Raw genomic sequence first — 25,283 nt, forward strand, 5'->3', positions numbered from 1 at the left:
CAAGACTCCATCTCAAAAAATAAAAATAAAAATAAAAATAAAAATAAAAATAAAAATAAAATAAAAGAGATAGGGTTGGTTCCAAGATAGCTGAATAGGAACAGCTCCAGGCTACAGCTCCCAGCATGAGTGACACAGAAGACGGTTCATGTCTGCATTTCCAACTGAGGTACCAGGTTCAGCTCACTGGGGCATGTAAGACAGTGGATGCAGGACAGTGGGTACAGCCCACTGAGCGAGAGCCAAAGCAGGGTAAGGCATTGACTCACCTGGGAAGCACATAGGGGAAGGGAATTCCCTTTCCTAGCCAAGGGAAACTGTGACACAGAGCACCTGGAAAATCAGGTCACTCCCACCCTAATACTGCATTCTTCCAAGGGTCTTACCAAATGGTACGCCAGGAGATTATATCCCGTGTCTCGCTCAGAGGGTCCCATGCCCACAGACCTTCCCTCATTGCTAGCACAGCAGTCTGAGATCTAACTGCAAGGCAGCAGCGGGGCTAGGGGAGGGGTGCTTGCCATTGCTGAGGCTTGAGTAGGTAAACAAAGTGGCCAGGAGGCTCGAACTGGGTGGAGTGCACCACAGCTCAAGGCTGGCCTGCCTCTGTAGACTCCACCTATGGGGACAGGGCATAACCAAACAAAAGGCAGCAGAAACCTCTGCAGATGTAAATGTCCCTGTCTGACAGCTTTGAAGAGAGTAATGGTTCTCCCAGCATGGAGTCTGAGATCTGAGAATGGACAGACTGCCTGCTCAAGTGGGTCCCTGACCCCCAGTAGCCTAACTGGGAGACACCCCCCACCAGGGGCAGACTGACAGCCCACATCTCACATGGCCGGGTACCCCTCTGAGATGAAGCTTCCAGAGGAAAGATCAGGCAGCAACATATGCTGTTCAGTAATATTCACTCTTCAGCAGCATCTGCTGCTGATATCCAGGAAAAGAGGGTCTGGAGTAGACCTCAAGCATACCCCAATAGACCTGCAGACTGTTAGAAGGAAAACTAACAAACAGAAAGGACATCCACAACAAAACCCCATCTGTACATCACCATCATCAAAGATCAAAGGTAGATAAAACCACAAATATAGAGAAAACAGAGCAGAAAAGCTGAAAATTCTAAAAATCGAGCACCTCTCCCCCTCCAAAGGAATGCAGCTCATTGCCAACAATGGAACAAAGATGGACAGAGAATGACTTTGACGAGTTGAGAGAAGAAGCCTTCAGACAATCAAACTTCTCTGAGCTAAAGGAGGAAGTTTGAACCCATTGCAAAGACGTGAAAAACCCTGAAAAAAGATTAGACGAATGGCTAACTAGAATAACTAACGTAGAGAAGTCCTTAAATGAACCGAGAGAACTGAAAACCATGGCAAAAGAACTATGTTACAAATGAACAAGCTTCAATAATCAATTTGATCAACTGGAAGAAAGGGTATCAGTGATTGAAGATCAAATTAATGAAATGAAACAAGAAGAGAAGTTTAGAGACAAAAGAGTAAAAAGAAATGAACAAAGCCTCCAAGAAATATGGGACTATGTGAAAAGACCAATCTACGTTTGATTGCTGTATCTGAACGTGACAGGGAGAATGGAACCAAGTTGGAAAACACTCTGCAGGATATCATCCAGGAGAACTCCCCCAGCCTAGCAAGGCAGGCCAACATTCAAATTCCAGAAATACAGAGAATGCCACAAAGATACTCCTTGAGCAGAGCAACTCCAAGACACATAATTGTCAGATTCACCACAGTTGAAATGAAGGAAAAAATGTTAAGGGCAACCAGAGAGAAAGGTCAGGTTACCCACAAAGGGAAGCCCATCAGACTAACAGCAGATCTCTTGGCAGAAACTCTACAAGCCAGAAGAGAGTGAGGGCCAATATTCAACAGTCTCAAAGAAAAGAATTTTCAACCCACAATTTCATATCCAGACAAACAAAGTTTCATAAGTGAAGGAGAAATAAAATCCCTTACAGACAAGCAAATGCTGAGAGATTTTGTCATCACCAGGCCTGCCTTACAAGAGCTTCTGAAGGAACAACCAGTACCAGCCACTGCAAAAACCAGTACCAGCCACTGCAAAAACATGCCAAAATGTAAAGACCATCAATGCTAGGAAGAAACTGCATCAACCAACGGGCAAAATAACCAGCTAACATCATAATGACAGGATCAAATTAACACATAACAATATTAACCTTAAATGTAAATGGGCTAAATTCTCCAATTAAAAGACAGAGACTGGCAAATTGGATAAAGAGTCAAGACCTATCAGTATGCTGTATTCAGGAGACCCATCTCACATGCAGAGATACACATAGACTCAAAATAAAGGGATGGAGGAAGATCTACCAAGCAAATGGAAAACCAAAAAAGGGAGGGGTTGCAATCCCAGTCTCTGATAACATAGACATTAAACCAACGAAGATCAAAGGAGGCAAAGAAGGCCATTACGTAATGGTAAAGAGATCAATTCAAGAAGAAGAGCTAACTATCTTAAATATATATGCACCCAACAGGAGTACCTAGATTCATAAAGCAAGTCCTTAGAGACTTACAAAGAGACTTAGACTCCCACACAATAATAATGGGAGACTTCAACACCCCACTGTCAACATTAGACAGATCAATGAGACAGAAAGTTAACAAGGATATCGAGGAATTGAACTCATCTCTGCACCAAGAGTACCTAATAGACATCTACAGAACTCTCCACCCCAAATCAACAGAATATACATTCTTCACCACATTGCACTTGACCAAAATTGGCCACAGTTGGAAGTAAAGCACTCCTCAGCAAATGTAAAAGAACAGAAATTATAACAAACTGTCTCTCAGACCACAGTGCAATCAAACTAGAACTCAGGACTAAGAAACTCAATCAAAACCGCTCAACTACATAGAAACTGAACAACCTGCTCCTGAATGACTACTGGGTACATAACAAAATGAAGGCAGAGATAAAGATGTTCTTTGAAACCAATGAGAACCAAGATACAACATATCAGAATTTCCGGGACACATTTAAAGCAGTGTGTAAAGGAAAATTTATAGCACTAAATGCCCACAAGAGAAAGCAGGAAAGATCTAAAATTGACATCCTAACATCACAATTAGAAGAACTAGAGAAGCAAGAGCAAACATATTCAAAAGCGAGCAGAAGGCAAGAAATAAGTAAGATCAGAGCAGAACTCAAGGAGATAGAGACAAAACCCTTCAAAAATCTAGGAATCCAGGAGCTGGTTTTTTGAAAAGGTCAACTAAACTGATAGACTGCTAGCAAAACTAATAAAGAAGAAAAGAGAGAAGAATCAAATAGATGCAATAAAAAATGATAAAGGAGATATCATCACCAACCTCACAGAAATACAAGCTACCATCAGAGAATACCATAAACACCTCTACACAAATAAATTAGAAAACATAGAAGAAATGAATAAATTTCTGGACACATACACTCTCCCAAGACTAAAACGGGAAGAAGTTGAATTCCTGACTAGACCAATAACAGGCTCTGAAATTGAGACAATAATTAATAACTTACCAACCAAAAAAAGTGCAGGACTAGACAGATTCACAGTCAAATTCTACCAGAGGTACAAGGAGGAGCTGTTACCAATCCCTCTGAAATTATTCCAATCAATAGAAAAAGATGGAATCCTCCCTAACTCATATTATGAGGCCAACATCATCCTTATACCAAAGCCTGGCAGAGACACAACAAAAAAAGAGAATTTTAGACCAATATCCCTGATGAACATCGATGCAAAATTCTTAACAAAATACTGGCAAACCGAATCCAGAAGCACATCAAAAAGCCTATCTACCACAATCAATTGGGCTTCATTCCTGGGATGCAAGACTGGTTCAACATAGGCAAATCAATAAACGTAATCCAGCATATAAACATAACCAAAGACAAAAACCACATGATTATCTCCATAGATGCAGAAAAGACCTTTGACAAAATTCAACAGCCCTTCATGCTAAAAACTCTCAATAAATTCGGTATTGATGGAACATATCTCAAAATAGTAAGAGCTATTTATGAAAACCCACAGCCAATATCATACTGAATGGGCAAAAACTTGAAGCATTCCATCTGAAAACTGGCACAAGACAGGGATGCCCTCTCTCACCACTCCTATTCAATATTCTGTTGGAAGTTATGGCCAGGGCAAACAGGCAGGAGAAAGAAATAAGGGTATTCAGTTAGGAAAACAGGAAGTCAAATTGTCCCTGTTTGCAGACGACATGATTGTATATTTAGAAAACCCCATCATCTCAGCCCAGAATCTCGTTAAGCTGATAAGCAACTTCAGCAAAGTCTCAGGATACAAAATCGATGGCAAAAATCACAAGCATTCTTATACACCAGTAACAGACAAACAGAGCGCCAAATCATGAATGAACTCCCATTCACAATTGCTTCAGAGAATAAAATACCTAGGAATCCAATTTACAAGGGATGTAAAGGACCTCTTCAAGGAGAACTACAAACCACTGCTCAGTGAAATAAAAGAGGACACAAACAAATGGAAGAACATACCATGCTCATGGATAGGAAGAATCAATATAGTGAAAATGGCCATACTGCCCAAGGTTATTTATAGATTCAATGCCATGTCCATCAAGCTACCAATGAGTTTCTTCACAGAATTGGAAAAAACTGCTTTAAAGTTCATATGGAACCAAAAAACACCCCGCATCTCCAAGACAATCCTAAGTCAAAAGAACAAAGCTGGAGGCATCACGCTACCTGACTTCAAACTATACTACAAGGCTACAGTAACCAAAACAGCATGGTACTGGTACCAAAACAGAGATATAGACCAATGGAACAGAGCAGAGTCCTCAGAAATAATACCACCCATCTACAGCCATCTGATCTTTGACAAACCTGAGAGAAACAAGAAATGGGGAAAGGATTCCCTATTTAATAAATGGTGCTGGGAAAATTGGCTAGCCATAAGTAGAAAGCTGAAACTGGATCCTTTCCTTACTCCTTATACGAAAATTAATTCAAGATGGATTAGAGACTTAAATGTTAGACCTAATACCATAAAAATCCTAGAGGAAAACCTAGGTAGTACCATTCAGGACATAGGCATGGGCAAAGACTTCATGTCTAAAACACCAAAAGCAATGGCAGCAAAAGCCAAAATTGACAAATGGGATCTAATTAAACTAAAGAGCTTCTGCACAGCAAAAGAAACTACCATCAGAGTGAACAGGCAACCTACAGAATGGGAGAACATTTTTGCAATCTACTCATCTGACAAAGGGCTAATACCCAGAACCTACAAAGAACTCAAACAAATTTACAAGAAAAAAACAAACAACCCCATCAAAAAGTGGGCAAAGGATATGAACAGACATTTCTCAAAAGAAGACATTCATACAGCCAACAGACACATGAAAAAATGCTCATCATCACTGGCCATCAGAGAAATGCAAATCAAAACCACAATGAGATACCATCTCACACCAGTTAGAATGGCAGTCATTAAAAAGTCAGGAAACAACAGGTGCTGGAGAGGATGTGGAGAAATAGGAACACTTTTACACTGTTGGTGGGACTGTAAACTAGTTCAACCATTATGGAAAACAGTATGGAAATTCCTCAAGGATCTAGAACTAGATGTACCATATGACCCAGCCATCCCATTGCTGGGTATATACCCAAAGGATTATAAATCATGCTGCTATAAAGACACATGCACACATATGTTTATTGCGGCACTATTCACAATAGCAAAGACTGGGAATCAACCCAAATGTCCATCAGTGACAGACTGGATTAAGAAAATGTGGCACATATACACCATGGAATACTATGCAGCCATAAAAAAGGATGAGTTTGTGTCCTTCGTAGGGACATGGATGCAGCTGGAAACCATCATTCTTAGCAAACTATCACAAGAACAGAAAACCAAACACCGCATGTTCTCACTCATAGGTGGGAACTGAACAATGAGATCACTTGGATTTGGGAAGGCGAACATCACACACCGGGGCCTATCATGGGGAGGGGGGAGGGAGGAGGGATTGCATTGGGAGTTATACCTGATGTAAATGACGAGTTGATGGGTGCTGACGAGTTGATGGGTGCAGCACACCAACATGGCACAAGGATACATATGTAACAAACCTCCACATTATGCACATGTACCCTAGAACTCAAAATATTTAAAAAAAAAAAAAAACTCTGAAGGAATTTCAGAGTCTATTAAAGTTACCACTTCTTTAATATTACACTTAAGATGAATAAGCCAAGGACTATCTTAAAGACAAAAATATCAGACCTTTATCCCCAATCTACTCTATCCATTAGAGAAAATAGGGCACATTGAGGGGAATGAGCATTTTTCTTAAAGGGACAAATATTAATTCTTTTGAAACTCTGCCCAATGTAGTGTCAAAAAAATTAACTACATTGCTTTATGAGGGTAATGTAAAAAGAATAAAATTACAACAATGCAAGCTTTTAAAATTAGTTAAGAAAATGTCTGGAGCACCTTTTTTTCTGTCACTATTGATTATTACCCATTTTAAACTGCAAATTTGCAATGAGATGTTCTGTTCCTCAGAAAAACAAACGAAAAATTTCTATCCCGACCGAGATAAACTCCCTTCACGTGGACTTTTCCGATTTGCAAAGTCCTCTTCCCAGCTTCACTCTGTCTTTCTCCCTGGAAGGCTGACACTGAATGAATTCCAGGCAAATTCCATAGCCAGTCAGACTTTTTCCTCTTGTACAGAGTAGTACAGTAAATGGTTATAATAATTAAAGCAGCATCATTGAGCTCTGAGTGGTTAAGGTTGATGACCCCCAAAAATGAAATTTCAGTGAGCTGAAGATGGAAGTAAAAGAAACTTCAAAGGGTCGTGTCTAGACGACACCTTCCTGTCTCAGAGAATTGCTTGCAACCTCTACTCAGATGCAGACAAGCGAGAAGGAAGGCCTGTCAAAGTTCATTGACCATAGGTAATGATACAGGGTAATTTCTTCTGATAATGTCACCCAAAAGGAAATTCTACAGACTAAACCAATTAAGACCTCAAGGGAAATATATGAACAAAATTGTTTTTTGTTTTTTGCTTTGTGGGGGGGTTCTGGGGAGGAGAGTATAGTTCTGGATGGGATTTTTTCATTGATTCGGACCTTTTTTGTAGAGGGAGAGAAAAATGAAACTAAATTTAAAAAAAATTTTTGTGATATGTAAGAGATATATCTTTTACAGTTTCCATTATATATTTATATCTTATATATATAAAGATATATATAAGGACTCATATCCTTGGTTCCTTACAATCAGAAACCATGTGCCTTATTGAGAGGAACACAGCTATTTCTTTGAAAAGAAAAAAGTTGATTTGGCAACTACTGTAGTCTATATCTTACTATATGTTTCTGAGATGAGACAGAAATATATGGTTTGTGATTAGCTGAATTGATTTTATATGAATATATATTTAGTATGAACATATTTATAGCATACATTTATTCATGTATAAACAGTGGGACTAAAGAATAAATAGAAATTTTAGTAATTTCAGGCTGTCTTATGTGAGATATCTAGTGTTTATTATATTACATTTATATTTTTATCTAAAGTGGATTTTTTAATGAAGACATAAACTTCATTTTGTGTTTAAAAAAAAAAAAAAAGAAAGAAAGGAGAACACGAACAAATGGAAGAACATTCCATGCTTATGGATAGGAAGAATCAATATTGTGAAAATGGCCATACTGCCCAAGGTAATTTATAAATTCAGTGCCATTCCCATTAATCTACAAATGGCTTTCTTCACAGAATTGGAAAAAACTACTTTAAAGTTCATATGGAACCAAAAAACACCCCGCATTGCCAAGACAATCCTAAACCAAAAGAGGAAGGCTGGAGGCATCATGCTACCTGACTTCAAACTATACTACAAGGCTACAGTAACCAAAACAACATGGTACTGGTACCAAAACAGAGATATAGACGAATGGAACAGAACAGAGCCCTCAGAAATAATACCACACATCTATAACCATCTTATTTTTGACAAACCTGAGAGAAACAAGAAATGGGGAAAGGATTTTCCATTTAATAAATTGTTCTGGGAAAACTGGCTAACCATATGTAGAAAGCTGAAACTGGATCCCTTCCTTACACTTTATATGAAAATTAATTCAAGATGGATTAAAGACTTAAATGTTAGACCTAAAACCATAAAAACCCTAAAAGAAAATCTAGGCAATACCATTCAGGATTAAAGACTTAAATGTTAGACCTAAACTATAAAAACCCTAGAAGAAAACCTAGGCAATACCATTCATGACACAGGCATGGGCAAGGACTTCATGTCTAAAACACCAAAAGCAACGGCAACAAAAGTCAAAATTGACTAATGGGATTTAATTAAACTAAAGAGCTTCTGCACAGCAAAGGAAACTACTATCAGAGTGAACAGGCAATTTACAGAATGGGAGAAAATTTTTGCAATCTACTCATCTGACAAAGGGCTAATATCCAGAACCTACAAAGAACTCAAACAAATTTACAAGAAAAAAACAAACAACCCCATCAAAAAGTGGGCAAAGGATATGAATAGACAATTCTCAAAAGAAGACATTTATGCAGCAAACAGACACATGAAAAAATGCTGTTCATCACTAGTCCTCAGAGAAATGCAAATCAAAACCACAATGAGATACCATCTCACACCAGTTAGAATGGAGATTAAAAAGTTAGGAAACAACGGTGCTGGAGAGGATGTGGAGAAATAGGAACACTTACACTGTCGGTGGGAGTGTAAACTAGCTCAACCATTGTGGAAGACAGTGTGGCGATTCCTCAAGGATCTAGAGCTAGATACACCATTTGACCCAGCCATCCCATTACTGGGTACGTACCCAAAGGATTATAAATCATGCTGCTATAAAGACACATGCACACAAATGTTTATTACATTACTATTCATAATAGCAAAGACTTGGAACCAACCCAAATGTCCATCAATGATAGACTGGATTAAGAAAATGTGGCACATATACACCATGGAATACTATGCAGCCATAAAAAAGGATGAGTTCATGTCCTTCGTAAGGACATGGATGAAGCTGGAAATCATCATTCTGAGTAAACTATCACAAGGACAGAAAACCAAACACTGCATGTTCTCACTCACAGGTGGGAATTGAACAATAAGAACACTTGGACACAGGGTGGGCAACGCCACACACTAGGGCCTGTCATGGGGAGGGGAGGGGGGGAGCGATAGCATTAAGAGATATACCTAATATAAATGATGAGTTAATGGGTGCAGCACACCAACATGGCACATGTATATGTATGTGACAAACCTGCATGTTGCGCACATGTACCCTAGAACTTAAAGTATTAAAAAGAAAAAGAAAGAAAAAGAATTTTGATTCCCTTGTATGGTAGGCAGATTCTAAGAAGGCCCCTATTTCAGAAAAAGAGAACTAATAGAAGACATATACATATATGTACAGAGAGAAAGAGACAAAGACATACAGAGATTTATTAAAAGGAACTGGCTACATGACTATGGAGCCTGATGAGTCCCAAGATCTGTAGTTGGGAAACTGAAAACCCAGCAAAGAAGATGGTATGTTTGCAGTCCAAGTTCAAAGATCTAAGAACCAGGGCCAATGACATAGTTCCAGTTTGATGTCTGGTAGGCTTGAGCCCAGCAAGAGCTGACGTTTGTTTCAGTTTGAGTCAGGAAAGAAAAAAAAAAAAAAGTTCCAGCCTGAAGGCATTGAGGCAAAAGAAATTCCCTCTTTTTCAAGAAAGAAACAGTCTTTTGTTTTATTCAAGCCTTTCACTGATTGGATGAGGCCCACCTATATTAGAGAGGGCAATCTACTGTAGTCTATTGACTTACATGTTAAAATATCAAAAACATCCTCAAGAAATACTCAGAATAATGTTTGACCACATATCTGGGCATCCTGTGGCCCAGTAAAGTTGCACATAAAATTAACCATTATAGCCCCGGAGACCCCGAGCCCCTGATACACATAAACTTTCTTCCCATTATTCAACCAAACTCTAATCTAGATACTGCTGTAATGGGATTTTGCACATATAATTATGGTTGTTGATCTTGAGGTAGGACAAGTATCTAGGTAATCCTACCTAATCATATGAGCTCCTTAAAAGGACAGAATTTTCTCCAACTAGTTGTATAAGGGAAGCCAGAACTAAATTCCACCAACAAGAATGAGCTTGGAAGCAAATTTTCTCCTAGAGCCTCTACAGGAGAACCCAGCTGGCTGATGCCTTGATTTCAGCCTCCCAGCACCTGATACATTGAGCAGAGAGCAGCCACACTGTGCCAGATTTCTGACCTACTGGACTGTGAACTAATAAATAAGTGTTGCTTAAAATCCAAAAGATAAAAATAAACAAAAAATAAAAGAGATAAAAATATTCCAAAATAAACAGACACAGAAACAAAGACAAAAGTAAAGGGAATTCATTACCACTAGATACCTACTACTAGTTTTTTAAGTTAAAATTAAAGGATGATCTAAACAGTAAAACAAACAAATAAAAAACCCCACAAAGATAGGAATGTATAAAAGTAAATCCTAAGGTAAAAACATAAACAAATACAGAATAAATAATACTATAATGTTAGTATGCAAATCACTTTTAATTTTAATGTAAAGTTAAATATGACATTTTTTAATTGTTAATTTTAATTTTTGTAGGCATATAGTAGATGCATGTTTATGGAGTAGATGAAATATTTTGACATAGGCATGCAATGCATAAAATGGGGTATACATTCCCTCAAGCATTTATCCTTGGTGTTACAAACAATCAAGTTATACTCTCTTGTTTATTATTAAATGTATAATTATATTATTATTGACCAAATCACTCTGTTGTGTCATCAAATAATAGGTCTTGTTCATTCTTTCTATTTTTGTTTCCTTTTGTTTTGTTTGGATACTCATGAACTATCCCCAGCTCTCTTCCACACCACTCCAAATTACCATTTCCTGCCTCTGATAACCATTCTTTTACTCTCTAGCTCCATAAGCTGAGATAACAGTACTTTAAAATATAACTACAAAAATTTAATGGATATAATTTTGACAAAAATATTACCATGGAAGGAGAAATGTGTAGAATTTGGATGTGATTGAAGTCAACTTAAAATAGAATGTTATAAGATGTTATATGTCAACCCCATTTTTCCTACAAGAAAAAACCCTATAGGTGATACACAAAAGCAAAAGAGGAAGGTATCAAGGAGTATCTCTACCAAATAAATAAATAAATAAATAAATAAATAAATAAATAAATAAAGGAAATTAGCAACAGAAGAAAAGAGGAACAAAAGAAACCAAGACAGAAACAATTTTAAAAAGAGAGAGAGAAGAGTAAGTCCTTCCTGTTAACACCTTTAAACATGAATGGACTAAACTCCTCAATCAAATGAGGTACAGTGGCTAAAACAAACAAAAAACTCCATTATTAGTTGTCTACAAGACACTCACTTTAGAGTAATAGACACACATAAAGTAATGGGATGAAGAAATATATTACATTGTAACGGTAAGAAAAAGAGAGTAATACTTTCAAGCATGACTTGAAAGTTTATAGCAATAAAATATGCTCTAAAAGGAAAAAAATGGCTAGGCACAGTGGCTCATACTTGTAATCCCATCATTTTGGGAGGCTAAGGTGGGTGGATCACTTGAGGTCAGGAATTCAAGATGACCCTGGCCAACATGGTGAAACCCTGTCTTTACTAAAAATACAAAAATTAGCTGGGCATGATAACATGGGCCTGTAATCCCAGCCACTCAGGAGGCTGAGGCAGGAGAATTGCTTGACCCCAGGAGGCCAAGGTTGTAGAGAGCAGAGACTGTATCACTGCACTCAAATCTGAGTAACAGAGTGAGACTCTGTCTTAAAAAAATGGAAAAAAAATCTCCCTAACTTTATACATGGACTATTAAGGGAGGCAAGGGGAGAGCAAACCATGCCCAAAGTTGGCAGAAGATGGAAATAACATAAATTAGAGGATAAATAAATAGAAGTTAGAAAATGAAACAATACAGAAAAGTACATGAAACTATGGTTTTTTAAAATAAACAATACTGATAAATCTTAGCTAGACTAAAAGAGAGAAGACTCAAATAAAATTAGAAATAAAGGGAGATATTATAAATTCTCATGTCACTGATGCCACAAACATAGAATCATAGATAGATTACTATGAAAAATAACAGCTTGGGTACCAGGCTTAATACCTGGATGACAAAATAATCTTTATAACAAACCCCCATGATACAAGTGTATCCTTGTTAACAAACCTGCACATGTTCCCTTGAACTAAAAAGTTAGAAAAAATTAACATTTTTTAAAACAGAAATAAGACAAGTGTGGTGACTCACACCTGTTATCCCAACAATTTGGGAGGCTAAGGCAGGCAGATTGCTTGAGCCCACGAGTTTAAGACCAGGCTGGGCAATATGGTGAAGCCTTATTTCTTTAAAAAATACAAAAAAAAAAAAAAATTACCTGGCATGGCAATAATGTAGTCTCAGCTGAGAAGGCTGAGACATGAGGATCTCTCAAACCTGGGGAGTAAATGTGGCAGTGAGGTAAGATTGTACCACTGCACTCCAGCATGAGTGACAGAGAGAAGCCCTGTCTCAAAAACACAAACAAAAAATAGAAACAGAAAACAAAATCCTAAAATTCATATGGAACCATAAAAGACCACAGATAGCCAAAATGATCTTGAGTATAAAGAAAACAATGCTTGAAGAAGGGTACTTCTATTTGCAAAATATATTACAAAACTACAGTAATTAAAATAGTATAATGTTGGCATAAAGACAGATATATGCCCATGGAATAAACTATAGATCAGAAATAAATGCACATATATACAGTCAACTAACACGTCAATACTGCTGTTCATATCGTTTTATTACTTAAGGAAAACCCTGAGTAATTAACATATAAAAAATATAGCCATTAACATATAAAATGTTTAAGTCTGGCTACCAGGTAATACAGAAAAAAATTTGAAGCATATACCTGCCCTTTAACAAAAGATATAAAGCACTTACATAGCTAATGTTCTCTTCCACAGAATATGCAAGAAAAACTGTTCTTTTCTTTTTAGGATATATCAGAAAAGTCAAGTAGTTGAAGAACCTGCTTCCTTAGAAGTCATTAAATTAACTGTTTATAATATTATATCTTTTTTCATAGCTTCTGATTAAACAAAACTGCCTCTCAATAGAAACTACCCATTATCAAAAGTATTTATGGAGGAGGGGTTTCAAGATTCACTGTGTAATTTACAGTTACTTGGATTTCTCTCTTGGATCTCTGAGGGTACTTAATTTAGTTAGCTGAACAGCACTTCTGACTTTCTGTCTTACATTATTTTTTCATTCATAAATTCATACAGACCTATATAAGAAGTTCTGAATGCAAATCTTTTTAAGAGCTAACACCTTCCACAGGAGTTAATATAATGCTTGGTTTAGTGGTAGATTGAGAGAAATGATGATTATTACACATCTTTCATATAATTTTTAAAAAAGATTATTCACAGCTATGCATACATTTCTGCAACCACATATATAGCTAGACATATACATATATTCCAAATAAATTAGGTAAATGTATTTGTAACTAACTTTTAAAATACTGCTTGTTAAGAAATTAATGTTTGAAAACATGAAGTTAATACTGTATGATTAGCACAAAAAAGTCAATTTTCTATTAGGTACCCCTACACAAGAGCAAGATAAAGATCAGGCTACCCAGCATTTACTGAAAAATTACTTGATAAAAATATTATTATATGTGAAGTATATATTATCTTGAAAAATGGAAAAAATAAAACATAGGTAAATTGGACACAGTCACTGAGTGCCAGAGCAATTTTAACTCCAAAACCTATGTACGCGTCCTTTCCACAGTATCATAGCAGCACTGGCAGGCATTGGGTTTACCAAAATTATATGAACCAAAAGGGAATTCTGATTAAATGCTTTATTGTCTGATTAATTCCCACATAATAGATTCCTATATTATGTATGTTCCTAAAGTTAAAAGGAAAAGAAATTTTAGACTTGCTTCAGATTCACATGGGTAAGATTTTTCCAGTATTTTGCAACCTATACTTTTCTGAATCTTTACAAAGTTAGGCATTGAGCTAAATGTCTTGTATATTACGTTACATAATACTAACAAAACTCTCATGAGATTAATACTGTACCATGCACATTTCATAGGATAAAACAAGTATAATGTTACCTTATTCAAGGACATATCAGTGACATGTAAATTGTAGATGTCGGATTTAATTTTTCATCTGACTCTAAAACCCAATATCTAAAACTGCCCCCAAGCTATGCACTCCCTATAGTCCTTCACTTTACTTTGGGCCCAGAAGTGGAAAAACCTGGGAATGACATTCAAATCTCTCATCTTCCAAATATTGTTATCCACATAAATTAAGTTTTGAAGCTGAATGGTATGAGAGTTCATTACACTATTCTAGAAATTTTATGTATCTTTGAAATTCTCTGTAATAAAAAGTTAAAAATAAGTTAGTTGTGACGTGAATTTCAACTCAATGAAATAAATAAATTATGGTCCAGCATGGTAGTGTCCTCAAAAAACTCTCATTTTCTTTTCTATTGTCTAAAGAAGTCTCATAAACAAAAACTTTGATATAAATCCTATTTTCAGGCCACACATGCTGGCTCATACCTAAACAGTCCCAGAGCTTTTGGAGGATCTTGTAAGGCCAGGAGTTCAAGACCAGCCAGGGTAACAGAATGACACCACATTTTTACAAAACTAGATTAATTAAAAATAAATAAAAATTAAAATATATAGTACTCCTAGCTACTTATGAGGCTGCAGTAGAAGGACTGCTTAAGCCTAGGAGTTCAAGACTATAGCATGCTATGATTATACTAACAACACTCTGGTCTGGTCTGGTCAACAGAGATCCTACCTCTGAGACATATAAATAAAATATAAATATAAAATATATATAAAATATAAAAATATAAGTACTGTTTTCATAATTTTGAAGCACTAACCCATTGTGCATCAGATAGCTTCCTACTACCAACAAAAAGTTTAGTAGGGTCATATTTGGCAGAAATTTTCATATAGTAAGTGCTTGCCATTAGCAAAACAATTTCAGAGGATTATTTTAAAAGAAGTGAGTTCTGGGCTAAGAAAATTTGTTTATACAGGTACTTAATGGACTCAAAGTGCTCAATGAACACAGGTGGATTACCAAATTGGTTATATTCTTCAATGTCTTTCCTAATGAGACAACTGAATTAAGATTTCAAATGGAGAAAAAAAGAAGAGTTGATTTACATTAATACTGCCTTTCATTTATCTTTAAAGATGTCTTTCAGCCAGGTATGGTGACTCACGCCTACAATCCCAGCACTTTGGGAGGCTGAGGCAGGCAGTTCATTTGAGCCCAGGAGTTTGAGATCAGCCTGGCCAAATGGTGAAACCCCAACACTACTAAAAATAAAAAAATTGGCTGGGCATGGTGGAACATCCCTTGAATCCCAGCTACTCAGGTGGCTGAAGTGCAAAAATCACTTCAATCTAGGAGGCTGAGGTTGCAGTGAGCTGAGATTGTACCACTTCACTATAGCCTAGGTGACAGAGAAAGGCTGTCTCAAAAACAAAACAAACAAAAAGATACCTTTCATTTGAAGACAGTTCTAATTTTACAACTGTTAATGATATCAATGTTTAAAATTTAGTTACTATTAGAAACAGCATTTTTATGTTGTTGAAGATGCCTGTACTCAAGCCTCTTTCTCAAAAACTTCCACTGATTCCCTACTGACAATTCAATAAAGTCCTAAAACCTCAAATTAGGCATATTAATATTTGTTAAGACATTGAAAAATCTTACTTTTGAGCCAGGGAATCATATTCACTGCTTTCTGAAATTCAGTCTGTTTTGATTTCAAGTCACTAATTCACACTCTTTTCCCTTCCAAAAATGCCTTCACCTTTCCTTCTTCCTATTGCAATACTGTCTACAGTTGAGGGCAGTTGTTCCTAACCTCTTCCTCTTGCTCAATGCCTTTCATTTAATAGCCTTACGAAAATCAGATGAAAGTTACAAACCCCTGTCACATTGAAACACACAAAATTTTGCATGTAATTTCACAGAATTCATAGGTCCCCTCTGAAGCCATGAATCTCAGTTCAAAATTTTTAAATGAAGACAACTGCATACTGCAGACATACCACAAAAGGCCTGGTGTATATGCCCATTTCTCTAAAGTTATAAAGACCATGAGAGGAGAGAGATAAGGACAGAAATAGACAGAGGGTATGTACAGGCAGACAGATTACTTTGAGGAAGGGCCCTGAAAAAAAAGTAGAGATTATGGTAAGACCCAAAGAAAGAATAAACAGGATTTATATATGCAGGGATGTAGGCTTAGGGCATTATGCCAAGGGAATAATATAAGGGAGTGAAAAATGATTGAATGATAAACATTCATCTAGCTGATATGATAGTTTATCAATATCAATAAGTATACATAGCTCTTACGATACTGTATTATAATTATCTGTTGATGCACCTCTTTTTCCAACTAGCAGATACGCTGTAAGCACTTAGCACAGTACCTCATTCAAAAACTGTATGCAAAAATGTTAGTTGAGTAAATGTTGAAAGGTGAAATGGTAGGTTCAATCACAGAAATATTGTGATGTCACAAGATTTTGGGAAGTATTTTAAAAACTATGAATTGCTTAAGAACTTAAACTTCAGCCAGGCACGGTGCCTCGTGCCTATAGTCCCAGCACTTTGGGAGGGCGAGGCAGGTGGATCATGAGGACAGGAGATCGACACCATCCTGGCTAACACAATGAAACCCCGTCTCTACTAAAAAAAAATACAAAAAAGTTAGCCAGGTATGGTGGAGGGTATCTGTCGTCCCAGTTACTTGGGAGGCTGAGGCAGGAAAATGGCATGAACTTGGGAGGTGGAGCTTGCAGTGAGCCAAGATCACGCCACTGCACTCCAGCCTGGGCAACAGAGCAAGACTCCATCTCAAAAAAAAAAAAAAAAAAAAAAAAAGAACTTAAAATTCATAAGTATCAACCAACACATAAAATATATATCCCCCTAATCTTTTCTTTTCTTTTCTTTTTTTTTTTTTTTTTTTGAGACGGAGTCTTACTCTGTCACCAGGCTGGAGTGCAGTAGCCGGATCTTGGCTCACTGCAAGCTCTGCCTCCCGGGTTTACGCCATTCTCCTGCCTCAGCCTCCCGAGTAGCTGGGACCACAGGCGCCCGCCATCTCGGCAGGCTAGTTTTTTTGTATTTTTTGGTAGAGATGGGGTTTCACCATGTTAGCCAGGATGGTCTCCATCTCCTGACCTCGTGATTCGCCCGCCTGGGCCTCCCAAAGTGCTGGGATTACAGGCTTGAGCCACCGCGCCCGGCCAATATTTTCATTAGACTAATTCCTCTTATAAATTTTAACAATACTCTAAAATCCAGTTTTTAAAATTACTTATATTAAATAAAATTCAGAAGCATTAAAAATAGTTTATGGCAATACATCTTTCAAATTCATGCTGGTCTCTTTTTAACTCATTGGAAAAGAATATTAAACTTCAAGCTGGATGCAGCGGCTCACGCTTGTAATCTCAACACTTTGGAAGACAGAGGTGGATAGATCACTTGAGGTCAGGAGTACGAGAGCAGTCTGGTGAATATGGTTAAACTGTCTCTATTAAAAATAAAAAAAATTAGTCAGGCATGGTGGAGCACCCCTGTAATCCCAGCTACTTGAGAGGCTCATGTGAGAATTACTTGAACCCAGGAGGCAGAAGTTGCGGTGAGCTAAGATCGCACCACTGTACTCCAGACTGAGCAACAGAGCAAGAACCCCCCTCAAAAAAGAAAAGCCTAGAAGAAATAAATTCAAGGAGAATAACAAATAATATCTCCAGTCTCTATCTTGGTCAAGTTTCAGTCTTCATTTCTATTTTTAATGAAAGCAATTTATAAAAATAATATGTTGTATCTTGATTATATGTGTCAGTATCTGAAGTCACTAATGAGCCTAGAATCACTCACACACAAAATAAGCCATCAAGTTATTGTGACAAAAAGCATTGTTTTCAACCACTATGCAGGAAGTAAATACTAAAAAATAAAATTGCCTAGACAGTTAATATCCTCATCTTCCTTCCAATACATTCCAATAAATCACTTACCGTTGGGATCACAGTAGTGCAGGTGACCCTTCTTAGCCATCTGTGCATCAGGTCATGCTCCATGTCATTAACTTCAGCCTTTAATAGCTCTAGCTCCCCTTTCTCAAGTTGCAGTTGCTTTGCTAACGTCTCCATCCTTGCTTGTTGATGTAACAGCAAGGCTCTATAGCATTAAAGATAGGGCGCTTGCAGAGGATAACACTGAAAAAGTTACCTGGAAATTATGTATAAAATAATAATAAGAAATCCTATCATCTAACTTTAATTGGCATTTGCTCAAATTTCTTTCAAGTTTTATCCTACTTATATGGAATAGAACTAGATAGTCCAAAATGTAACTGCTGCACCTATACATCCATGTAGTTATGTGATATTTTCAATCAGATTCTTTCAAACTATGTGTATATTTTAAAAAGGCCCAATATCACACATATTAGTATGTTCATTCTAATTCCACTTCTACCTTATAATTATCGTTACCCCTTTCAGGACTATTTTCCCCCAAAGTTTAAATTCTTTCACTTTGATGAAGATTATACTCCCTCTAAAAATGTATTTTCCCCTCTCTGAAGTCTGTACTTTTGACAACATACATTTGACTCATTGGCATCTTTCTCTCATTATCCTGAGAAGTGTTTTAGGTTTTCTCATGCTGGATTTTTCATAAGAAAAATGTATAGGACTTTGTATGTAAGTAAATTTATAGATGACTCTGAAGGACTTGCCTTATCCTTATAAATTATGTTGTTCAACATTTAATAAATATTAAACAAACTTAATAGTGAATATAAATAACTTTTATTTTGAATAAGAATTTTTCACTTCACCACAAAGATCGAATTTCATAAAACAATTAAAATTCACCCTGTATGTAGGCATAGTCATCTGATTCAGAACTAGAACTCTGATATTTCTGACTTTTTTTTTTTTCCTCCAGGGCCTGGAGTCACTAAAATTGGCTGAATAGGTTCTGGCCAAATATTCATTTTGGTCCACTAAATTTTAAATATTTTCAGTTGTTGCTCCACCTACAGTAATTTTTAAAACTGCAGATAGTTGTGGTATTATCTGAGGAGACTGTGATAGGGCACACGAAGGTCCACTTCATTGTGTATATGTAATGGGCATGGGATTCACATTCATTGAAAGCTTTGATTGGCTATACATTCCCCTTGAAGAAGAACTTCAAGGTGTTACAGTGCCTGCATAGAGAAAATGCCAATTACCATGAAGCAAGTTGATTACTGATGGGTGAAAGACTCCTATTAACTGCTGTTCCAGGTCTTTGAGAAGGTTCAACTGTAATTTTTATCCTTTTCATGAATCCTCTGGGTGAGCTAAATGTTGTGTATGGGATACATGCTACTGAATGATTTCACTGTTTCTGACAGCCAGGAGGTCCTGACTAGGTGGCAAGAAGACATGAGCACTTGGGTGGCCCAACTGGGAAGACTGTGCTTGATGCTGAGGAGAGCTGAAGGGTGAAGAACATTGAGAAGTAGGTGGTGGCTGGTAAGCTGACTGAGAGATCTGCTGTTTGTGAGAATACTGAGATGGCTGATAGTTCTGTTGATGTGGATAAACAGGTAAAGCATACTGGCTATAATGAGGCAGTGGGCCCTGTAGTGAGGACTGCCATGGCGTACTGTGACAGGTGCGCCTCACACAAATAGAAGCAGGAGAACCATAGATATTTCTTGGAATTTGTAAACCTCTTGGTACCATCTGTCCAGAAGCAAGGTTTTGAGATCCTGCAATGGTAACAGGATTTGTACTATACTGAGGAATATGTACAAATGAAGGAGGAGGAGGTGGTGGTGATAGTGAAGATCTTTGCATAGCAGATAGATTCATTTCCATTTGCATGGAAAATGACTGTTGAGGTGGCTGTGAAGAAGGAATACCTGCATTTCTGTACTGTTCAATCATAAAAATTAAATTATAGTTGTAAGTGGCAGTTACAACAGCTGGAGCTTAGTCTTTGAACTAAATATATACACTATTTTACCTACTCTTTGGTGTAGATCAATATGCCCATCACTTGAGCTATGTACCAGCATTTGTCCACCATTAAGTTGAGCTGCATTTCCTGGGTGATAACCACTAGAAGACTGAATACCCAAGTTAATATACAAATGGTAATTTCTATTCATCTTGTCATTTGGACTATGGTATTCCAAATATAAATATTTGTTACTCTCCTGGAAAAGGGCTTGGCAACAGGCATCAAGGTTATTACTGTTCTGAGAGGGAAAAATGACAAAAACTAATACTAAAAAAACTGAAAATAGGGAAAATCACTCTTTGACTAACAGAAAAATTCAATTGTCTTAGAGTAAATAAAAATACTGGTTTCATCATAAAAAACTTCAAACTCAGTGATCCCGTAAAAGATATCAAAGTATTCATACACTTTACAAACACTTAACTTACATTAGTTTACTTGTATAGCAGATTTATATTACATTACACTACTGCTAGAGAAATGTTACAAACACTGGAAAAACTGCTAATAAATAGTCTCTCAACAAGTTTTCTGATTCCAGGTATAAGACTAATTTTACATTTGTTACATCTCTATAAACTGAAATACTGAAGTAATCTTAGATTCACCACAATTGCTGCATTATATAAATAACATCCTTTATTAATATTTAAACTGGCAAACATAAAAATTACCATGCTTTAGTTTTCAAAAACCCAAAAGGAAAAAAAAAATTACAATGAAATCCCAAGTAAAAAAATCAAAATTCTAAAGCAGTCTTCACTTTTTAAAACTACATTTACCCCACTACCTAAATTCAGTTGTCTTCATGCTTACAACAGATTTAAGTTAAGCAAAACAATCAATGACAACAACAAAATCAACATTTTTATCAACTCTGCCACAATTAGGGCAATTTAGCAGTAAAACTTATCTCTATTATTTTAACAAAACTCATGCATCTGGAGTTTTGAATTTTTCTTTCCCATTAAGAAATGGCTTGGTATTCTTTCAAAATCATTTACTAACTTGAATTGTTTAAAATTATCCATTTAGAACAATTCATCATGTTGGATATAAAAAAGCTCTGGAAATAAATGCTTGGTGCTGCAAAGTGAAACCAGAACTCAGGCAAAAGTTTTCTCAGCAAGGCAATTTACCTCTGCAGAAGGGTTCCACTCACATCAATCAAGATTGCAAGAGCACAGGGAACAAAGGAGAACAGGGGATTTTTATCTCTGATGAATGGTCCTTACCTCTGTCACTTCCCCATGGGCTGGGGTTGGACTGCACAATCTGAGCTGACCTGCTTGGCTACTTGCAAATATATTTCTAAATATGGAAGGAAAGAGGGACATGAGGAACAGTGGTGAAGCATGTGAGATGTGAAGTTTTGGGGGAACAATGGGTACATGTAACCAAGGGAAGAGATGTGAGTTACTGATTAGAGCTGTCAGGAAGTGGGTGGGCTTTTTACAGTAACTAGCAGGCATGTAGAACAAGAAAGTTAGGTTTGGGAACAAAGAACAAGGCAGTTAACAGGCTAAACCTTTGAAGAGAAACTCAGAAAAATTCATTGTATCTTACAATCACAGCAAGGCAAAATTTTTCATGATTTATGTGTGTGTTCATGGTTAAGCATGTGTGTGTGTGTGTGAGGGCTCCCTCTGTTGCCCAAGCTAGAGTGCCATGGTACAACATAGCTCTCCACAGGCTCAAACTCCTGGGTTCAAGTGATCCTCATAACTCAGGCTTCTGAGTTGCTGGGATTACAGGTGTGGGCATTAGGCCTGGCTCCAAAATATTAGAAATTTTGTACAACAATAGTCACAAGAAAAATTTCTCCATTCAAGAATTTAAGAAGTCTTATAAAACAGTTTTCTACTAAAATGAGAAATACAAACTATTTTATTAATCTTAGAATATTTATTTCTCAGATTTATTTGCATGATTTTCAAATGACATGAGAAAGTTATCATATTTCTTAAATTGCAACAACTACTTTTTTCTAGGATGAAACATTTTTATGCCCTAAAGGATTGCCTACTCTGATTAATTTCACATTTACACACGCAGAAAAACATATCTAGAAATTTACATAGTTTGACTACAGGCACTTAAGTAACTGGATAGTTTCCTGACTCCCAGTATCCTTTCCATTATAATACAGTAATTGTCAAAGACAATGTTAGGTCAAAAGTAAAGTACTATACTGGGGGAAGTAAAAGAAGGGTAAGTCACATAAACTTTTGTAAAACATATTCTCTTAAAGCTCAAGAATTGATTTTGTGACTGGGTACAGTTAATCCCAGCACTTTGGGACGCTCAGGCAGGTGGATCATGAATTCAGGAGATTGAGACAATCTTGGCCAACATGGTGAAACCCCATCTGTACTAAATATATAAAAATTAGCTGGGCATAGTGCCACATGCTGGTGGATGCCTGTATTCTCAGCTACTCAAGTGGCTGAGGCAGAAGAATCACTTGAACCTGGGTGTCACATATATCTGTGTGAAGAGACCACCAAACAGGTTTTGTGTGAGCAATAAAGCTTTTTAATCACTTGGGTGCAGGTGGACTGAGTCCAAAAAAGAAGTCAGCAAAGGGAGATGGGGTGGGGCAGTCTTACAGGGTATGTAGTGGAAAATTACAGTCAAAGGGTTTTTTTTCTCTTGTGGGCAGGGGCAGGGGTTACAAGGTGCTCAGTGGGGAGCTTCTGATACTCATTGTCCAGAAGAAGATCAATTGATCAGTTAGAGTGGGCCAGGAACAAATCACCATGATAGAATGTCATCAGTTAAAGCAGGAACTGTCCATTTTCACTTACTTTGTGGTTCTTCAGTTGCTTCAGGCCATCAGGATATGTACGTGCAGGCTTGGGCTCACAGGCCTGACACTGGGAAGTGGAGGTTGCAGTGACCCAAGACTGCACCACTGCATTCCAGTCTGGCAATAGAGTGAGACTCCACCTCACAAAAAAAAAAAACAAAAAAAAAACAAAAAAAACCAAAAAACCCCAACATTGTCAGAACTTCAAAACAATATATATTTTCCCTATAAAGCTTGTCACTAAGTACTTTTAAAATACTTTCTAAATAACATGGAAAAGTATTAGGTGAAGTTTAAGAAGACTATAATCATAATTCAAAGATCTGGTTTTTTCTGAATATTTTTGAAAACCATACTAATAAAAGAAGAATAACTAGACATTAAAAAGAAATTTTAGGATCAAAGGATTCAAGTTAGTTGTCAACAAGAAAATGTTGAGAGGTGACAGCATATTGACAGCCCGTGCTCACTCTGGGCACCTCCTTGGGTCTTGGCGCCCACTCTGGCTGTGCGTGAGGAGGCCTTCAGCCTGCCCGGGCACTGTGAGAGCCCCTCTCTGGGCTGGCCAAGGCTGGAGCTGGCTCCCTCTGCTTGCAGGGAGGTGTTAAGGGAGAAGCCCAGGTGGGAACTGGGACTGCACCTGGCGCTCACTGGCTGGCATGAGTTCTGGCAGGTGTGGGCTCCACAGGCCCCACACTTGGAGCTGCTGGCCAGTGCCACCGGCCCAGGGCCAGCAGCTGTAGAGGGTGTGCCCGGTTCCACAGCACTGCTGACCTGCCTGCGCCATGCGCGAATTCTCGCTGGGCCTCAGCTGCCTGAGGGCTTGGGAAGGGCAGGGAAGGGCTTGGGACCTGCAGCCTGCCACGCCCAGGCCCCCACACAGTGGGCTGCCACGTGCCTTAGCCTCCCTGGCCCGTGCGGCCTCCTGCTCTGCCGTGGCACTTCCTCCCATGGACCACCCAAGGACTGAGGAGTGCAGGCACATGGCACTGGACTGGCTGGGGGGGCTCCCCTGCAGCCATGGTGGGGGATCCACTAGGTGAAGCCAGCTGTGTTCCTGAGTCAGTGGGGACTTGGAGAACTTTTATGTCTAGCTGGAGGATTGTATATGCACCAATCAGCACTCTGTGTCTAGCACAGGGTTTTTAAACACACCAATCAGCACCCTGTGTCTAGCTCAATGTTTGTAAATTCACCAATCAGTGTTCTGTGTCTAGCTAATCTAGTGGGGATTTGGAGAACTTTTATGTCTAGCTAGAGGATTGTAAACACCAATCAGTACCCTGTTCTATGGACCAATCAGCGCTCTGTAAAATGAACTAATCAGCAGGATGTGGGTGGGGCCAGATAAGGAAATACAAGCAGGCTGCCCAAAACGGCAGTGGAAAGCCCCGGCGGTACGCTTTCATACTATGAAGGCTTTGTTCGTTTGCTCTTTGCAATAAATGTTGCTGCTGCTTACTCTTTGCGTGGGCACTGATTTTATAAACTGTAACACTCACCATGAAGATCTGCAGCTTCACTCCTGAAGCCATCAAGACCACGAACCAATTGGGAAGAATGAACAACTCCAGACGCACTGCCTTTAAGAGCTGTAACACTGACCACAAAGGTCTGCAGCTTCACGCTTGAAGTCAGCCCGACCATGAACCCACCAGAAGGAAGAAACTGTGGACACATGTGACCATCTGAAAGAACAAACTCCAGACACACCATCTTTAAGAACTGTAACCCTCACTGTCATTGCGACTTAATTCTTGAATTCAGCGAGACCAAGAACCCGCAAATTCCAGACACAATGTCACTGTTAGAAACCCGAAGGAAAACACATCTAATTAGGAAACTACTGAAATATGAGTTTCACTTAAAATCTAAATCAATTGTGGAAGCATGTATTTTAATGTTTTGTCAGTGAATTGATCTAAATAATAATATTGCAAAAAAGAGACAAAGTTTGTATCTGTCAGCCTATTCAATATGTATCTGTAAAGTAATAAATTATTTTTTCCCACAAAGAAAATTTGAAAATACATATTCAAGATATTTAAATACTATCTGTATGAAAGTGTTGTAAAAGAAAAAAAAATCACAGTCTGCAATAAGCTGCTAAACTTAAGACTGCATTCTTTTCTTAAAATGGATAATCAATTTATTAAAAAGCAAAAAATAAA

At 37.7% G+C, this 25,283-nt stretch overlaps 1 pseudogene; it reads right to left on the minus strand.

The window, feature by feature from the left end:
• LOC141409564 (TGF-beta-activated kinase 1 and MAP3K7-binding protein 3-like) overlaps positions 1-23,899 on the minus strand; it is a 38,249-nt pseudogene extending 14,350 nt beyond the window's left edge.
• Positions 23,900-25,283: the final 1,384 nt, after the last annotated feature.

This window comes from Macaca fascicularis, chromosome Y (assembly GCF_037993035.2).
Source record: "Macaca fascicularis isolate 582-1 chromosome Y, T2T-MFA8v1.1".
Taxonomy (NCBI): Eukaryota; Metazoa; Chordata; class Mammalia; order Primates; family Cercopithecidae; genus Macaca; species Macaca fascicularis.